Here is an 18,520-nt window from a genome sequence, read left to right on the forward strand (position 1 = left end):
GGCGGGGCTATAATTTACAAAATTGCAGCATTTTCTTTATTGAAGCTCTGCAAAATAAAGCAGCTCACAGCTGGTTGTTTAAGGTAAGTAGGCACAGAGTGATCAACCCAAATCACATAAACCCAACAGGAATTCTCTCCCATCCTCCTGTGCTGGGAGGGAAGAGCTGAACTTTCATTGCCATTAAGATTACTTTTGGTTTGAGCTGAACTCAAATGGTTCCAAATCACCAGAACTCTGCATCTGGAGGAAGAAAAGGCTTTTGTGTCCTGGCGGCTGTGGTGTGACCACGGGAGATGTGAAACGAGAACGTTTGTGGGGTTTTCTGCTTTGTCTTGCAGGGAATTGTCTGAGCTTTGATCTTCTGCCTGCAGGACCCTGGGGACCATTGTTATTCATTTGTGGCTCTTCATCTTCCTCCACCATGGAACCATGGAGTGGTTTGGGTTGGAGGGACCTCAAATCCCCCCCAGTGCCACCCCAGCCATGGCAGGGACACCTCCCACTGTCCCAGGTGCTCCAGCCCCAATGTCCAGCCTGGCCTTGGGCACTGCCAGGGATCCAGGGGCAGCCCCAGCTGCTCTGGGCACCTGTGCCAGGGCTGCCCACCCTGCCAGGGAACAATTCCCAATTCCCAATAATATCCAGCTAAATCTCCCCTCTCTCCCTTTGTGCCCATTGCTCCTTGTGCCATCAGCTCCTGCTGAAAGTCCCTGTGATCCCCCAGATCCTGGAAGGTTCTGGGAGGGCTCCCCACACCCTTCTCCTCTCCAGGTGAGCACTCCCAGCTCCACTGGGGAGGTTTTCCAGTCCTCTTACCAACCTCATGGCCTCCTCTGGCGTTGCTCCATGTCCTCCTCATCCTGGCATCCACCACGGAAGGACAAATCCACGATCCCTTGGTGGCAGCAAGGACTCCTCACCTTTGCTGTCCCCCAAACCATCAGCAGGTCACAGGTTCTGCTCCTTCACAGGTTCTGCTCCTCCCTCCTCCATTGTGCTGGTGTTCACCGGGGTCTGAGGATGAGGGAAGAGACGAGGATCTGACTCCATGTTTCAGAAGGCTGATTTATTATTTTATCATATATATTACATTAAAACTATACTAAAAGAATAGAAGAAAGGATTTCATCAGAAGGCTGGCTAAGAATAGAATAGCAAAGAATGATAACAAATGTTTGTGGCTCGGCTCTCTGTCCGAGCCAGCTGACTGTGATTGGCCATTAATTAGAAACAACCCCATGAGACCAATCCCAGATGCCCCTGTTGCATTCCACAGCAGCAGATAACCATTTTGTTCCTGAGGCCTCCCAGCTTCTCAGGAGGAAAAATCCCAAGGAAAGGATTTTCCATAAAAGATGTCTGCTACACTCTATGGGAGGCTCAGGTTGGATATGGGGGAGAATTTTGTCCCTGGCAGTGTGGTCAGGCCCTGGCTGGAGTCCCCATCCCTGGGGGATTTTACAGCCATGTGGAGGTGACACCTGGGGACAGGGTCAGTGCTGGCAATGGTTGGACTCTGTGAGATCTTCTCCAGCCTTACCAACTCCATGACTCATAAGGAATCCCCAAAGTTCCAAAGTGCCGCCTGCTCCCTGCCCGTTTCTGTGGGAAATGCTCCGATTTCCTCAGCCAGGCTCCAAACAGAGCCATCAAACTCCTCGGGCTCCCGGGCAAAGCAGTAACCCCAGATTTTGACAATCTATTTTTCTGCAGGCAAGAAATTATTTTTCAATGAATTTTCACATAACTCGAAGTAATTGGGGGCTTAATATTTGCAATAGTTTTACATTTGCTTTCTACGAGTATTTAAATATTTGCACATAAAATAAATTCTTTCACCACACTAATGAAAATCTAAGGACCCAATAGTCACATTCATTATTAGAGGCAGTAAATCACCTCTGGTGAGTTCAGTTTTACTTCCAATATAAATGCAGATTTATGAGCTTTCCTGTTGCATGATTTATTTGCATGATTTTTTTTTCTTTCCCAGGAAGACTATTTCCCTCTTCCTAAACATCCAATATACATGAAAAGGGATTTAAGTGCTGAGGAATTATTAAAAAAGAAAAAAGTAAAAAAAAAAACACAAAAAAACAAGTTGCTGCTTCTTCAACTGGACAGCTCAGGTAAGAATTCGAAGCTGATGTTTTGATGGGAATTTTGTGTGGGAGGAAATGGTGGCTTGTGGAATAAGATGAGACATTTGTGTGTGTGCTGCTGCTTTTACTGCTGGGTTATTGACTTCAGAGTGTGTTTCGAGCAGTATTGAATTTGCAGCAGTAAAACACTTCACATTGCCGAACATTTGTGTTTAATAAATTGCTTTTTATGGAAGCAGGAGCCTGTATTTACCAATTGCTTTCTGGAACCTGTGGGATATTTCATCATTCCGCAGAGAACTACCTGAAAACTTTCAGTTTTTGAGTGAGACCAGCCAGTCTCATTTGTTCTGAGGCTGAGGAAAGACATACAAGGGAAAATCTGTGCCACAGGAGCCTCTTAGGAAATATTAGAGGAGAGAAATACATTTATGGGGATGGAAGGAGGGAGAGAACAGCGTTAACATCCAGCTGCTAATGGACTGTGTGGCATCCACCACTTCCCGGAGTTCTTAATGGCCTCTGTGACTGAGAAAAGCAACATTCACTGAGGTTTAATAAATTTTTTAGCTTTCTAAGCGAGGCTGGCAGCTCCAAAGAGCGACATTTTCACCAGCCCATTAATGCCTCCTGAATTTTCTGCCTTGCAACCTTCTGCCTGCCAGTTCGTGCCTCTTTATCTGCACTAATTAAGCAGCATTTCCATCCAGAGTCTTTGATTTGCACCCGAGGATCTCTCCACTCCCATTTTAGTGCCATTTTGTTCCCCTGAATGCCTCTGATGTCACCAGCCCAGGCCGCCTATTCCAGGACATGAATTTTTCACCAAGTCCTACACCTTCATTTTTGGGAGGGGGGAGAGGGAAAAAGGGGGCATGAATACAGAATGACTCCTCTATTTTCACTTCAAAGGCTATTTGGGCCGCTTCAAAGGGTTCCTTTGCCACAGAGAAATCGTGTTTTTAGAAAACACTTTTAAAAAAATGAAAGGCAGCAAGCGACTTTGTGCTGAGAGAATTCCTCCTTGGACAACTCGAGCGGTGCTGGGCAGTGGTGATTTCGGTGTGCTCAGAGGACTTAATCATCCTGTGGGCTTTGATTGGTGCCTCCAGGCTCCTCATCTCTGTTACTACATTTAAATTAAAAATAAGGCAAAACGTTTTGCTGCGCCGCGTCGCTTGGATCCCTGCTTAGCATTCTCCCGCTGTCCCCGGGATTGCAGCGGGAAACCTCAATTTGTCAGTTTGCCTTTGTGGGATGTCTGCTTAAACATCCTTCAGTGGGATCTGAGAGGCCTGATTTGCCCGTGATTCCAGCCCTGGTAATTCTGTTTAATGTTGTTTAATTCTTGCAGGAGAGTTACGGGTGAAGTACTGTGACAATGTTCACCGGGGTCTGAGGGTGAGGGAAGAGACGAGGATCTGACTCCAGGTTTCACAAGGCTGATTTATTATTTTATCATATATATTACATTAAAACTATACTGAAAGAATAGAAGAAAGGATTTCATCAGAAGGCTGGCTGAGAATAGAAGAGCAAAGAATGATAACAAAGGTTTGTGGCTCAGGCTCGCTGTCTGAGCCAGCTGGGCTGTGATTGGCCACTAATCAGAAACAACCCCATGAGACCAATCCCAGATGCACCTGTTGCATTCCACAGCAGCAGATAATCATTGTTTACATTTTGTTCCTGAGGCCTCCCAGCTTCTCAGGAGGGAAAATCCTAAGGAAAGGATTTTCCATAAAATATGTCTGTGACAAAGTGCAGCGCCACCCACACGTGTGCCTTGGTGACACCGGGGTTGTGAGAGGAGGGAAAAGGCTCCACATGGCACTGCCTGGAGTGGCTGCTTGATATTGCTGGGATGTAACGAGCCTGGAGTGAGCAAGGAGGGAGCTGTTAACAAGAATCCCACTTTTCTCCTCCCGGCTGTCTCCAGAGCGCGCGGCTGACGGGAATTCCCAGGAGCAATGAGCGGCTCGGGGGGCTGTGGGTGCACAGAGCTGCTCTGGGCTCCCTGAGGAGAAACCCGGGGGAAATCTGGCTGTGATTGACAGGAAAGAGATGGAGGTTTCGGTTGGGGAAAGTTCTGGGGTTTTCAGTTTTTTGTTTTCTTACTTTTTCCTCCCTCGGGAGTTGTGCTGCCATGCTTTGCTTCTCACTCTGAGAAGCTGAGTTGTTGAACACAAACTGAATTGTCTTCCTCACTAGCAATCCATATTGCAAAAATGGCTTTAAAATTTTTATTTCTTTTCCCTGTGTGTGTGTGTTTCCAAATATAGGTAATTCTGGATTATTTCAGGAGACATGATGGTGCCTAGAAGTGAAATTTGCATCTCCTGGCTTCCAGAACAGGGTGGTTTTCTTGAGAAGGGTAAGTCCCTGAAAGGCTGAAATATGGCTAAATTGAAAAAAGGTAAATTTTGATGGGATATTGGGCAGGAATTGTTCCCTGGCAGGGTGGGCAGGGCCTGGATCCCTGGCAGTGCCCAAGGCCAGGCTGGACATTGGGGCTGGAGCACCTGGGACAGTGGGAGGTGTCCCTGCCATGGCTGGGGTGGCACTGGGTGGCTTTGAGGTCCCCTGTCCACCAAACCATTCCATGAGTCTCTGCTTCTGCACTTCAGCAGATCAGAGTGGAAATTGCGAATATATTTATTTTTAGATGCCACTCTCTAGCTGAATTCCAGCTGGGTGTTCTCCTTTCTGGGACGGGGATCCTGAGCTTGGGAATGCTGAGCCTTTCTGGGAGGGGGATCCTGGGCTCTGGGCAGGCTCTGGGGGTGATGAGGGACGCCTGGCTCTGCTTTCCCAGCCCTTCACCCAGAGAACCAGCAGCAGCTTGGCTGTAATTGCTCGCTGCTCTCCATCAGCGCCTCTCCCTCCTGGCAGCTCTTTAATAGTTTACATCTCTCGGGGTTGGAAATTAGTGCTTTAATTAAAACAATTTGTTTCAAATGGGGCTCCCTAATCCCCGCATGATGTTTTAGGAGCCTTGGGCGAAAAGCTGGAAATGGAGAGGAGCAATTGTTGGGAGGGTTTAGAGTGAGCCTGGAAGGAGGAGTTGGGATTTTTGCTTGATTTTTGAGGCCTGGACTGGCAGTGGGGGAGACAAAATTGTGTAGGACTGAGATTTTGTCTCCCAAATATTGATTTAATTCACCATGGGCAAGCCTTTGCTGGGGTTGGACAATGCTGTCAGCACAGGGTGGGATTTTGGGATGTCCTGTGCGGGGTCAGGAGCTGGACTGGATGATCCCTGTGCGTCCCAGCTCAGGATTTCCACAATTCTGTGAGGTTTAGTTGGACCTTGTTTGTTTTGTGATTCAGAGAAGATGTTCTTTTCTTGTGAAGGAAAGGAGAGAGCCCAAAAAGGGACCTTGGACACCTGAATGGCACAAAAATGCACTTTGGAATTGGGTCTGGAGGGGAAATAGCCACGAGTGGTGAACAGGTGAAGGTGGCAGTGCCAGGCAAGAGAACTCCTGGAATATCCTGAGCTGGAAGGGACCCACAGAGTCCAGCTCCTGTGTGGATCAAACCTGGATTCACTCTAGGATGCTCTCCCTCTGCACTCATGGAGAACCTCAAGGCTTTGGGGCTTGGCTTTGCTCTTAACTGGCGGGAATTTTATTTTTATTTAAAATAATATTTCAAAATATTTTCCTTCAACTTTGCTACTTTGGGTCTTTCACCATGTTCTGTGTCACTGGCACAGGTGCCCAGAGCAGCTGTGGCTGCCCCTGGATCCCTGGCAGTGCCCAAGGGATGTGGGACAGGGGGAGATGTCCCTGCCATGGCAGGGTGGGATTTAGGGATGGATTTCCATGTCCCTTCCCACCCAAACCAGTCTGGGATTCTGGGATCTGCTTGCCTTAGAGCCAGAGGGCACAAACCTCTGCTGTCATCTTTCTAAACAAATCCAATGCTACTGCCAGAGGGCACAAACCTCACAAGCCATGAGCCCTTCCCCTCCTTGACACAGAATTATTTTCCCAACAAATAATCAGTTTATTCCCTGGATTCCAAGGAAAACACAGAGTGAGGCTCAGAGCTCCTGTTGGTGCTGCCTCTGCTTTTCCAGGTTTTCCCTGCTCTCCCACTCCCTGCAGCCCTGAACAAGTTTCCCTTTCCTTCCACCTGCAGATGGGAGCTCATTATGGGGATTTGTCAGACACCTCCAGCATTTTTAGCAGGAGCACAACAAATGCACTGCATTTACATGGTTTCCTTGTTAGCTCTTTTTTTTTTTCTCCCTGACAAGCGAATCTCAAATTCCAGTTGTTTTAAATGCAGCCTGGCTTCAGAACATCTTGTAAATTATGATTTCCTTCATGTACTCGTTCTTCATTTTCCTCCCAGGCAGGTTCCGGAGGCAGCCTGGGAAAACACAACCTGGAGAATGAGTTGTTTTGGGTGGAGAATGGCTTTTGCCAGGATTTATGCTGCCTTTATGGAGACACAAGGAATTCTTCTGACAATTTAAGTCCCTGAACTGAAGTAAGTTGTTTTTTGGTTGGTTTTTTTTTTTTTTTTTCCCAATGCTGACGGTAATTTAGACAGAAAGCACAGAGATTTTCAAGTCTGCATCGCTGAACTTGTTGTGTGACGGGTTTTGTGTGGATTTTGTGCCAATAGGGAGAATAATATCCAAGGAAAATTGTGGATATCCATTCCTGGAGGTGCCCAAGCACAGGTTGGACATTGGGAACAGCCTGGAACAGTGGAAGGCGTCCCTGCCATGGCACTGAATGGGATTTAGGTCCCTTCCAGCCCAAACCGTTCCTTATTTTTAGGATTCTTAGCTTTCAATCCCAGTCCTGAGCAGTTTCATGGAATATTTGTCAAACTGCAAATCCGTTTTTCCCTGAGGATGTTTTAATTGGCTTTGAGTTCTTGAGTGCTGGTAAAGATTGAGATAAAATCGAACATCAGAGGTGGAAGAGTTGCTGCAAAAAATCAAATCAATAATGACCAGAAAATGAGGAAATTTGGCCTGGAAGCCACAATGACAAATGGAAATTCCTCCAACAGTCTTAGATAGTAGGTAATGGATCAGGATCCTTTGGAATGACATTGAGCATGAGGAAGCATGTAGATTTTCCCAGTGGACCAGTAATAAAATAAATATTTTTTTCATGGTGTTACACAAACGAGAAAACCAAACCAAGCTTTCTATGTGGCAGGAAATGGTTTGTGTTTCTCAGTGTTGGTTTCAGTGCTGGTTGGTATAAAAACTTACTTTGAAGCTCTTGGAATTTAATTTCCATAGAAAAAAAAGTTGCTTTCTTCAGAGCAACAATCCAGCAACAAACAAGCAGCAATCCTGTAAAATTAATGGGCTTAATTAAAATGTACATGGATTGGGGAAGGATCCACAAGCATAACAGAGATTTACTCTCTCATACCAGACTGAATAAATTTCCATGAATTTCCTGGGAGATTTTTAAGGCATTTTATGACCTTGTTTATAAAAGGAAACTTGGGATTTCGAACTTGATTAGTTTTAAGAAAATACTGGAAAGGCCATCTCCAAGTGTTTGGTAAAGCATTTCTTATTATCTTTAGGAGATTATTATCTTTCTAAATAAATATATACAGCAGAACTCACGGATTTTGCATTTGTGATTCAAAACAGAGATAATTTTTTCAGTAATTTTTAATAATAATTTGCAATTTACGGCTAATTGTTGTGACTGGATTTGGCTGAGAGCTCTCACTTGTGTCTGGTTGAAAAACCATTCCCTGCTCGCAGTTCCTTCCTGCTGGTTTTTGCAGCCTGCAGAATGTCCTGGATCTGTGTGGGTGCCAATCCCTGTTATTGGAATAATTACCAGCTTGTTCCTGGGAATTTGGCGCTGCCAGGGACTGGAATCTGTGCACGGCTCCCTTCTGCACCAACCCACCAAAACCTGGGGAGAGGAACCTCAGGGGGAACTTCTGCTCCTCCAGGAAAGTCCAGCAGGACCTGGGGGAGGAACAGGGACAGGAGCAGAGGGAACGGCCCCAGGGCGGGCCCAGCAGGAATTTCCCCATGGAAAGGGGGCTCAGGCACTGCCCAGGGAGGGTTCAGTGCCCAGCCCTGCAGGTGGCACCTGGAGCTGGCACTCGGAGCTCTGGGATGGGGACAGGGTGGGATGGCACCAGTTGGTTGGACTCGATGGGCTGGCAGCTTTCTCAGTGATCCTGTGGTGCAGCCCCAGCTGTAGAGCAGCAATTTCAGCTCTGATGTGTTTGGTTTTCCATCCAAAACTTGGGAAATGGAGCTGTTAGCTTCCTGGAACCAATCGGAAACCAGGGAATAACTCCTGTGGGAATAATAATTCCTTTGGGAATAACTCCGTTGGGAATAATTCCATCAGCGATAATTCCTGTGGGAATAATTCCATTGAAAATTATTTCTGTGGGAATAATAATTCCATCAGCAATAATTCCTGTGGGAATAATAATTCCTGTGGCAATAATCCCAGTGGGATTAATTTCATTGGTAACAATTCCATCAGGAATAATTCCTGTGGGAATAGTTCCATTGGCAATAATTCCTGTTGGAATCATTCCATTGGCAATAATTCCATTGGCAATAATTCCATTGGCAATAATTCCTGTGGGAATAATAATTCCATTGGCAATAATTCCATCGGCAATAATTCCTGTGGGAATAATAATTCCTGTGGGAATAATTCCATCGGCAATAATTCCATTGGGAATAATTCCTGTGGGAATAATTAAATTGGCAGTAATTCCATTGGCAATAATTCCTGTGGGAATAATAATTCCTGTGGGAATAATTACATTGACAATAATTCCTGTGGGAATAATAATTCCATTGACAATAATTCCTGTGGGAATAATAATTCCTGTGGGAATAATTAAATTGGCAATAATTCCTGTAGGAATAATTCCATCCCCTGATGTGTGAGGGATGGCTGGTGGGAGGGCACCTGGCCCTGGCTTTTCTCAGCTGATGGAGCCCATGGGAACAGGGGCAGGGAGAGGGTCCCCACTCTCCTCCCACAAGGCCCAGGGTGGTGACAAGAACACTTTTATTGAGGGATCAGGGTGCTCAATCCCTGTGTTTGCTGGAAATCCCCTGCCCAGGCTGCTGGGGAAGCTGCAGTCCTCAGCCCATGTTTCAATTCAACAAGAAAACCAACAAAAAGCCCCATTCTGGGTAATTTCAAACTATTTACTTTTCCAATTTGGCTACTGAACTGAAAAATCAATTGTTTCTACAGCTCTGCTGGAGATCCTGGGCTGAGCTCTCCATTTGTCTGCCAGGTTCGGAGTGAAAACATTTCTGAGGCTGAGGAGTAAATCAGCTGCTGTTGTATTTTCCATGCTGCATCCCCAGGCTTTGGACCAAATTGCATTGTTTAGCTGGCCCTTGCTGGGATCAAATACCCCCAGAAAATGAGATTTGAATTCTGGGAACTGGAGTCCCTTCCAACCCAGCCATGCCATGGATTTTACAGCATGCAGCTCATGCTGAAATCCTTCATTGGAGCCATCAGCCGTAGGGGCTGTCAGCATTAAACAGACCTTTTCCATGAGATGCTTCATAATAATTGTTTAAATAACAAGGAGCTCCTCTGATGGGCATTTCTGAGCCAGTTTCTCCAGGGGCAGTTCAGGGAGAGGACCTTCCTGCCAAGGTACAGACAGCAATCTGTGTGGGGTGAAATATCAGCCTGGGAGAGGAGAAATAGCAGGAACCCTGAATGCTGAGAGCTCTCAGAAACCCTCAGGGAAGGGGAGATTGCCATCCCTGGGATTTTTTTGGGTTATTTTATTTTTGATTTTTTGGGTTTTTTTGTATGTTTTCTGGTGTTCCTGTGTATTTGAAGCGTGGAAGTAGCAGGTTCTGAGCACTTCAGAGCTTGCATTTATAGTCTGATGGTATCCAAGGGCAGCCCTGGAACAGCCTGGCTCGTTCCCAAGGATAATTGCAAATGGAGTTTTCTCTGCTCAGGAGAAACCAGAGGTCGGTGGTGAAATGAAGAAAATGAAGTTTGGGTGTTTATGGCTGGAATTAGTCTGGAATGGGCTCCAGGTGAGCTCTCCCAGTCTGGCTGCAGCAGAGCACTCTGGACTCTCTGCACCAGGTTTTTTTGTGCTGGAATGGGTGCAGAAACATTGCATTGGGAATGGCAGTTGTGGGTTGGGAATGGCAATTGTGGGTTGGGAATGGCAGTTGTGGGTTGGGAATGGCAGTTGTGGGTTGGGAATGGCAGTTGTGGGTTGGGAATGGCAATTGTGGATTGGAGATGACAGTTGTGGGTTGGGAATGACGATTGTGCATTGGGAATGGCAGTTGTGCGTTGGGAATGGCAGTTGTGGATTAGGAATGACAGTTGTGCATTGGGAATGGCAATTGTGGATTGGGAATGGCACTTGTGGATTAGGAATGGCAATTGTGGGTTGGGAATGACGACTGTGGATTAGGAATGACAGTTGTGGATGGGGAGTGGCAATTGTGGGTTGGGAATGACGACTGTGGATTAGGAATGACAGTTGTGGATGGGGAGTGGCAATTGTGGGTTGGGAATGACGATTGTGCATTGGGAATGGCAGTTGTGGGTTGGGAATGGCAGTTGTGGATTAGGAATGGCAATTGTGGGTTGGGAATGACGACTGTGGATTAGGAATGACAGTTGTGGATGGGGAGTGGCAATTGTGGGTTGGGAATGACGATTGTGCATTGGGAATGGCAGTTGTGGGTTGGGAATGGCAGTTGTGGATTAGGAATGGCAATTGTGGGTTGGGAATGACGACTGTGGATTAGGAATGACAGTTGTGGATGGGGAGTGGCAATTGTGGGTTGGGAATGACGATTGTGCATTGGGAATGGCAGTTGTGCATTGGGAATGACAGTTGTGGATTGGGGATGACAGTTGTGGGTTGGAAATAACTATCATAGATTGGGAATGACGATTATGGATTAGGAATGACAGTTGTGGATGGGGAGTGGCAATTGTGCTTTGGGAATGACGACTGTGGATTGGGAATGACAGTTGTGCATTGGGAATGACAATTGTCTCTGTCTCAGAGCAGGAGCCCTGCAGGGATGCTGTGCTTTGTACAGTGGAATTCCTGGGAGGAGCAGAACACCCAGCACCTCCAGAAGAGAAACACTGTGAGGGTTTAATTAACTGTAGAGCTGCTGGAGGCTATCTCAAGGGTGTGAAGAGGTGATTAATGAATAAAATCATGGAGAACCACCTCAGAGCTGCTGTTGGAGCACAGGGAGCTGCTGATGTCCCAGCTCCATCCCAGTGCCCCAGCGGGCTGTGGGGTTTGGGGGAAGGTTCTGTGCTCTGGGGTTCCCTGGATCACCATTGCTGGCCTGGGTGAACCTCAGGAGCAGCCTTTGCTGGGGCTGTGAGGAACCAGACTGGGTCACTTCAGGAGGGGCTTGTGGGGGATCCCTGACTCCAGATGGGCTGGTGCTTTAACCCCTCCTCTCCCATTTCCCTTCTCCAGACAGCACAGAGCCCCTGGATCCTCCCAGGCTGACCCTGACCCCCATCAGTGCTCAGGGTATGGGGTGATGTTCTCTAACACGCACCCCTTCACTGAGGCTGCTGCTGGAAACCTCCCCAAAATCACAACCTCATCCTTTGCCTCTCTTCTGAGCAGAATAACCCTGGTGATGTCCTGTAACAGAATAACAGGAATAACCCTGGTGATGTCCTTTAACAGAATAACAGGATAACCCTGGTGATGTCCTATCACAGAATAATCCATTTCCCACTGCACTCCTCCCTGCAGCCCCTCAGGAGCAGCTCCAGCCCAGCCCTGGCACCACACAGGGCTCTGTGCCCAGGATCCCCAAGAAAACAAATGAAAGGAAACCAAAATTGCTGGGAAAACCATGGATCCAACACTTCTGGCTCTGCCATTGCACAGACACCAACATTTGTCTCTCTTTCATCACCATTTTCATTATTGATGGGGGCAAATGCCAGCTGGGATCATCAATTAACACACATTAATCAAAACTCACCACAATTCACCATTTCTCAGGTGTTTGCAACAAGGACACTCCTTCCATCTTCCCTTCACTCACCCTTTGTGTGAAGGGAACAAACAGCAGCTCAGGATGAGCTGTGTGCATCAATCCCTGAGGCTGAGGATCGGCTGTGCAATCCTCATGGAAAACCCTTCCCTGACAAGTCCCTCATTCTCCAAACCTCCCTTTCATCCCTCATTCCCCCAAACCTCCTTTTCATCCCTCATTCCCCACATCTCCTTTTCATCCCTCATTCCCCACATCTCCCTTTCATCCCTCATTCCCCACACCTCCTTTTCATCCCTCATTCCCCACATCTCCCTTTCATCCCTCATTCCCCACATCTCCTTTTCATCCCTCATTCCCCACATCTCCCTTTCATCCCTCATTCCCCACACCTCCTTTTCATCCCTCATTCCCCACACCTCCTTTTCATCCCTCATTCCCCACATCTCCCTTTCATCCCTCATTCCCCACATCTCCTTTTCATCCCTCGTCCCCCCAAACCTCCTTTTCATCCCTCATTCCCCACATCTCCCTTTTTATCCCTCATTCCCCCAAACCTCCTTTTCATCCCTCATTCCCCACATCTCCTTTTCATCCCTCATTCCCCACACCTCCCTTTTTATCCCTCATTCCCCACATCTCCCTTTCATCCCTCATTCCCCCACACCTCCCTTTCATCCCAGGCTGCCATGACAGCCCCTGCTTTATCTGCCACCAGGGGCTGTTTTTCATGGCCAAATTGATGCACTCCTTTGTTTTTCCCCTTTTCTTCTTTTTGTCTTCCCCTTTTCCATAATTCATCCTTTAAAGATAACACCAGTGGCAATGAAGAAGTGCAGCTGAACTCTGACAAACTCCCCAAAAGCTCCTCAGCCACTGGCAGCAGTCTGCAATAAATCAGGTGTTTCACCCAGCCTGAGCAGACAGGCTGGGAAGCAGGCAGAAATAACTGCAAATGAAGTGACTTTGTTTTAAATGCAGCCGAGTCAGGGCCTGCTGATGCTGCAGAAATACTGTTCTCTGAATTTCCTTCCTCTCCACGAGTTTCCTCCTCATCACACTCCTGACTCGGTTGGGATTATCTCAGAAAATGTAAATATCTGCCTCATTTGCTCTGGCTGCAGCTCTGCTGGGAGCTCACCTGGTGAATTTTAGGGGAACATTGGGTTATTCTGCTCAGAGAGAGTGAGGCAAAGGATGGGGATGTGGTTTGGGGAGAGGCTTTCAGCAGCAGCCTCTGTGAAAGGGTGGGTGTTAAAGGACTTCATCAGGGTTGTTCTGTTATTCTGGTAAAGGACTTCACCAGGGTTATTCTGTTATTGGACATCACCAGGGTTATTCTGTTAAAGGACATCACCAGGGTTATTCTGTTATTCTGTTAAAGACCACATTGCCAAGCCTTCCCCAGGAGGGACTCCAACCTTCTTCCCCAGCTTCCTGGGATTCCTGGGGTCACTTTCACCATTCCTATTTGGATTGTGTTTAAGGCTGAGCTTGGAGTCTGATTTTCCATGCGAAAATCTGGGATGTGGGCCCAGTGCCTGGGAATGGGGAGAGAGAGGATGAAGGGAACAAAGTTAGTGCAGGAAGAGAAATGGGACAAACAAAGGTTCTCTTTGGAATTTGGGTGGCAAAACGTGCATTTATCCTTTGCCTCCCTGCTGGAGCTCCCCACAGAGCTCCCTGTGATGGAAAAGGAGCAAGCAGCATTTTAGTTCAGCTGGAAAATGCACTCCCAGCACAGGGAATGGAGGCTGGGAAGCTGCAGTGGGTTTGGAGGGGTCTCTGCCCCAGCCAGCCCGGGTGGGGTTGTTGTTGTCTTTGGTGTTGTCTCTGGTGCCAACAGATCCCTGCCCTGCTGGAGCATCCCCCATCCCACCAGAACTGCCCTAATTGCCAGCAAAACTAACACAAATTTGAGCATGGCAGGCTGGAATGATGCTTCCCACAGCTGAACAATATTGAAAAACAGAAAAAAAGCCCAGCAAAGAGAGAAGTGATTCTGCCTGAAGGCACCTCAGAACAATAGACTTGGTAAATGACTTCAGACCTCAAGCTGTCCCATCTTGCCAGCCCACGGGGAATTGCTTCCCTTAAAAGCAATTAAAAGCTCAACACCAGCTGTGGTTGGGCTCTGATTTGTATTCTGCAAAGTTTTCTCTGGTTTAGTTTTTTAAGGCTGCCTTCATTCCCATCTTTCCCCTGTTCCCCTGCTCTCCAGGTGCTCGGCAGTGGTTGGGATTGCAGGTGGCAGCCGTGGCAGTGATGGATTTTCACCTCATTCCTGCACCAGGGCCTCTCAGTCACTCAGGGCCTGAATGTTGGTGCAGTTCCCAAGCTGAGGCTCAAAATCGATCCCTGGAGTGGGAACTTCTGCACAGCCTTGGAAATGGGACCCAGGGAGGAAACTGTGGCCAAGGAGAGATCTTGGTGTCCAGGTAACCCTGTGTGTGACCGTGTTCACAGGGTCCCAGGATGAGGGAAGAGACGAGGATCTGACTCCATGTTTCACAAGGCTGATTTTATTATTTTATGATATATATTACATTAAAACTATACTAAAAGAATAGAAGAAAGGATTTCATCAGAAGGCTGGCTAAGAATAGAATAGGAAAGAATGATAACAAGGGTTTGTGGCTCGGCTCTCTGTCCGAGCCAGCTGACTGTGATTGGCCATTAATTAGAAACAACCCCATGAGACCAATCCCAGATGCACCTGTTGCATCCCACAGCAGCAGATAACCATTGTTTGCATTTTGTTCCTGAGGCCTCCCAGCTTCTCAGGAGGAAAAATCCTAAGGAAAGGATTTTCCATAAAAGATGTCTGTGACACCTGTGGGCAGCAGGAAAGGGGAATTGTGCCCCTGTGCCCAGGTGAGCCCCACCTGCAGAGCCCAGCCCAGGAGGGACCTGGAGCTGCTGCAGAATCCAGAGGAGGCACCAAATGCTCAGGGGATGGAGCAGCTCTGCTGGGACACCTGGGCGTGCTCACCTGGACAGGAGCAGCTCCAGGGAGAGCTCAGAGCCCCTGGCAGGGCCTGAAGGGGCTCCAGGAGAGCTGCAGAGGGACTGGGGACAGGGATGGAGGGACAGGACACAGGGAATGGCTCCCAGTGCCAGAGGGCAGGGCTGGATGGGAGATTGGGAATTGGGAATTGTTCCCTGGCAGGGCTGGATGGGATATTGGGAATTGGGAATTGTTCCCTGGCAGGGTGGGCAGCCCTGGCACAGGTGCCCAGAGCAGCTGTGGCTGCCCCTGGATCCCTGGCAGTGCCCAAGGCCAGGCTGGACACTGGGGCTGGAGCACCTGGGACAGTGGGAGGTGTCCCTGCCATGGCTGGGGTGGCACTGGGGGGATTTGGGGTCCTTTCCCACCCAAACTCCACCACATCCATCCCTGTCCCTGTCCCCAGGTGCCACAGTCACCCATTCCTTGGACACCTCCAGGGATGTGACTTCCCTGTGCCCGAACCCTTTCCATGCAGAAATGAGGAAATTTCCCATTACCCAGCCTCACCCCCCTGGTGCAGCTCAAGGCCTTTTACCATAATCACATTTTGACACAGATCTGTGAGGAGAAATCCTCTCCTGGCTGCCTGAGCTGTGGTCAAGTGGCTTCATTAAAACCTGTGCCATCATCCCAGGCAGGAAATTTCCCTCTCGAGAGGGAGCTCCAGTGTTTGCACAGTGTCAAATAAACCTCGAGGACACTCCTAATTTTTCTGCTGGGGATATATTTTAGCTAATTAAATCCCTGAAAAGGAACATCTTAAGGCTTGTCAAATTAAAGAAGGCACAAGCAGAGCTTTTCCCTTCTCAGCAAGATAGAGGGGAAAAAAAACCTCTGTAATTTTATTGTTTCTCTTTTTTTCAGGTTGAAGGTGTTGGAAGCTGCCAGAGCCACTGATTCCAATTTGTGTTTCTCCATCTGCATGGAAAATCCATCTGCTTGCAGAAATTGTATTTACACAGCCCATAATCCTGAGCAGCCTCAGATATTGGGGATTGAGGCTCTAACGACATTGGAAACCATTTTTATTAAGAGGCAGAAATTGAATTAGGTAATTATATTTATTGATGGGAAATTAAATTTAACAACTGTGAATTGCCTTAAGTCAGTGTAGCCAGATTTTCATTACTCCAAATGTGAGGAGTTGCTGCTTTAGTGGATTCTGCTCAGCTCGGGAGGGGCAGCCTGGGGTTGGGGCTGGAAAAGGGGATTTAGGATCAGAAAACTCCCACCCCCTGCCTGGGTGTTCCTTCATGGGTGAAACAAATCTGGTTTGTTTTTTAACAGCGTTTCACTTCACTGTGAAGTGCCCAGCATCCCCAGCCAGGGCACTCTGCAGGGGAGAGAATGGCCTCAACTTCCTCCAAAAATGAGGTAAAAAAGGGAATTTTCCTGCTGTGGTGGAGCCAAGGTCCTCCCTGCGCATCTGAGTTGTCTCCCTCTAGTTCCTGATCAAAATTCAAAGTTGGAGTGAATTTTGTGGGCCTGAGATCCCATGTTTTATGTTTGTGCTCCCAAACTCCAGCTCTGAGGTTGACTTTTCCTATTCCTGATAAAACTGGATTTTGCACCACTGTCCAATAGCTCCATCACTGTCCTGGAGCTGTGACCTGCAAACTCATAATTCCATAACAAAATCCACCCCAGCAGCCACCAGTGGGGCAGGGGGATCCTTGGAATACAAAACCGACAGGGAGGAACAGGAAACACTGGGAAACCTGAGAAAGCCAGATTTGCACTAAAAAGCATTCAATCAACACCCAGGAAGAAGGAATTTCATGTTCTCTGTAAAAATCTTCAATTTTCCATGCCTGTAAGTTTCCCTGCACATCAGAATTTTGTTATCTTCTCAAGATAAACAATTTTCCTTCTCTTAATTCCCATTAATTCCCAATATGACTTTTAACTTCACCTGTCCTTTCCCTTTTCATGCTCCCAGCTCCTTCCCACAGGGCACACCTCCCATTCACTTGTCACCAAAAATCCTTTTAAATCCATCCTAACCTCCCTGGTACGCCACTGCTTTTCTCCTTCTTGCACTTTTTATTCCTTTTATTCCTGCCCACATCCAGTGGCTGGGCCCAGGGAACTCATTCACAAGCTGCTCACTTCTCCCTCTGTAATTACTTCTCACTGCTGTTGTCTTTATTGAGATGCCTGTCTTTGGGGTTATTTCAGATTTATCTATTTTAATATTTCAGCCCCTGTTTTTATAGCCTTTGGATTGTTCAGTGATCTTTGATTGCATAATTGAAATGTATTTTCCTGCCTCCTTTAAACTCCTGAATTGGCAGGCAAACTCACTTGGCTTTTCTGTTAGTCTCTTCAAGGCTTTTTGATTGATTCCAGCAAGGATCTATCTTTTCTTTTTCCTGATAGTTCCTTTTATTATCTCAATAAAACCTCCCGTGTCAGCTCAATTGAGCAAACTCTTTTTGTACCTGTGCAAACTCAGCCAGGGTTATGATAAAGCACATTTGGTGTAAGGAATATCATTAACTTCTTCCCTGGATCTGGATCCCTGGATCTGGATAACAGCATCCCAACCCCTTCCTCCAGGCCTGTTCTGCTTCTGGCCTGTGTACAGCTGCCTGGCAGGGCTTTGCTTTTAGCTTTTGCAGCTCATTTGTACTCTGGATAGTTATCTGGGGGATGTCTTTTGCCTTTTATTTTCTCTTTCCTTCCCGTTTCCCCTTCCCGTTTCCCCTTCCCGTTTCCCCTTCCCGTTTCCCCTTCCCGTTTCCCCTTCCCGTTTCCCCTTCCCTTTTCCCCTTCCCTTTTCCCCTTCCCTTTTCCCCTTCCCTTTTCCCCTTCCCTTTTCCCCTTCCCTTTTCCCCTTCCCTTTTCCCCTTCCCTTTTCCCCTTCCCTTTTCCCCTTCCCTTTTCCCCTTCCCTTTTCCCCTTCCCTTTTCCCCTTCCCTTTTCCCCTTCCCTTTTCCCCTTCCCTTTTCCCCTTCCCTTTTCCCCTTCCCTTTTCCCCTTCCCTTTTCCCCTTCCCTTTTCCCCTTCCCTTTTCCCCTTCCCTTTTCCCCTTCCCTTTTCCCCTTCCCTTTTCCCCTTCCCTTTTCCCCTTCCCTTTTCCCCTTCCCTTTTCCCCTTCCCTTTTCCCCTTCCCTTTTCCCCTTCCCTTTTCCCCTTCCCTTTTCCCCTTCCCTTTTCCCCTTCCCTTTTCCCCTTCCCTTTTCCCCTTCCCTTTTCCCCTTCCCTTTTCCCCTTCCCTTTTCCCTTCCCTTTTCCCCTTCCCTTTTCCCCTTCCCTTTTCCCCTTCCCTTTTCCCCTTCCCTTTTCCCTTTCCCTTTCCCTTTCCCTTTCCCTTCCCTTTCCCTTCCCTTTCCCTTCCCTTTTCCCTTCCCTTTCCCTTCCCTTTCCCTTCCCTTCCCCTTCCCCTTC

At 47.7% G+C, this 18,520-nt stretch overlaps 1 long non-coding RNA gene across 2 annotated transcripts; it reads left to right on the plus strand.

Annotated features, from left to right (window-relative positions):
* Window positions 1-4,027: 4,027 nt before the first annotated feature.
* Window positions 4,028-16,841, plus strand: LOC113459757 (uncharacterized). Of its 2 annotated transcripts, XR_012581167.1 has the most exons (5): window positions 4,028-4,175; window positions 4,388-4,479; window positions 6,468-6,605; window positions 14,342-14,558; window positions 15,995-16,841. It is a non-coding gene; the product is annotated as an uncharacterized LOC113459757 (long non-coding RNA). The 2 variants fall into 2 exon arrangements; XR_012581168.1 differs by lacking the exons at window positions 4,028-4,175; window positions 4,388-4,479; window positions 6,468-6,605 and adding an exon at window positions 11,155-11,293.
* The last annotated feature ends 1,679 nt before the right edge of the window (window positions 16,842-18,520 follow it).

This window comes from Zonotrichia albicollis, chromosome 7 (assembly GCF_047830755.1).
Source record: "Zonotrichia albicollis isolate bZonAlb1 chromosome 7, bZonAlb1.hap1, whole genome shotgun sequence".
In the NCBI taxonomy this organism is placed as follows: Eukaryota; Metazoa; Chordata; class Aves; order Passeriformes; family Passerellidae; genus Zonotrichia; species Zonotrichia albicollis.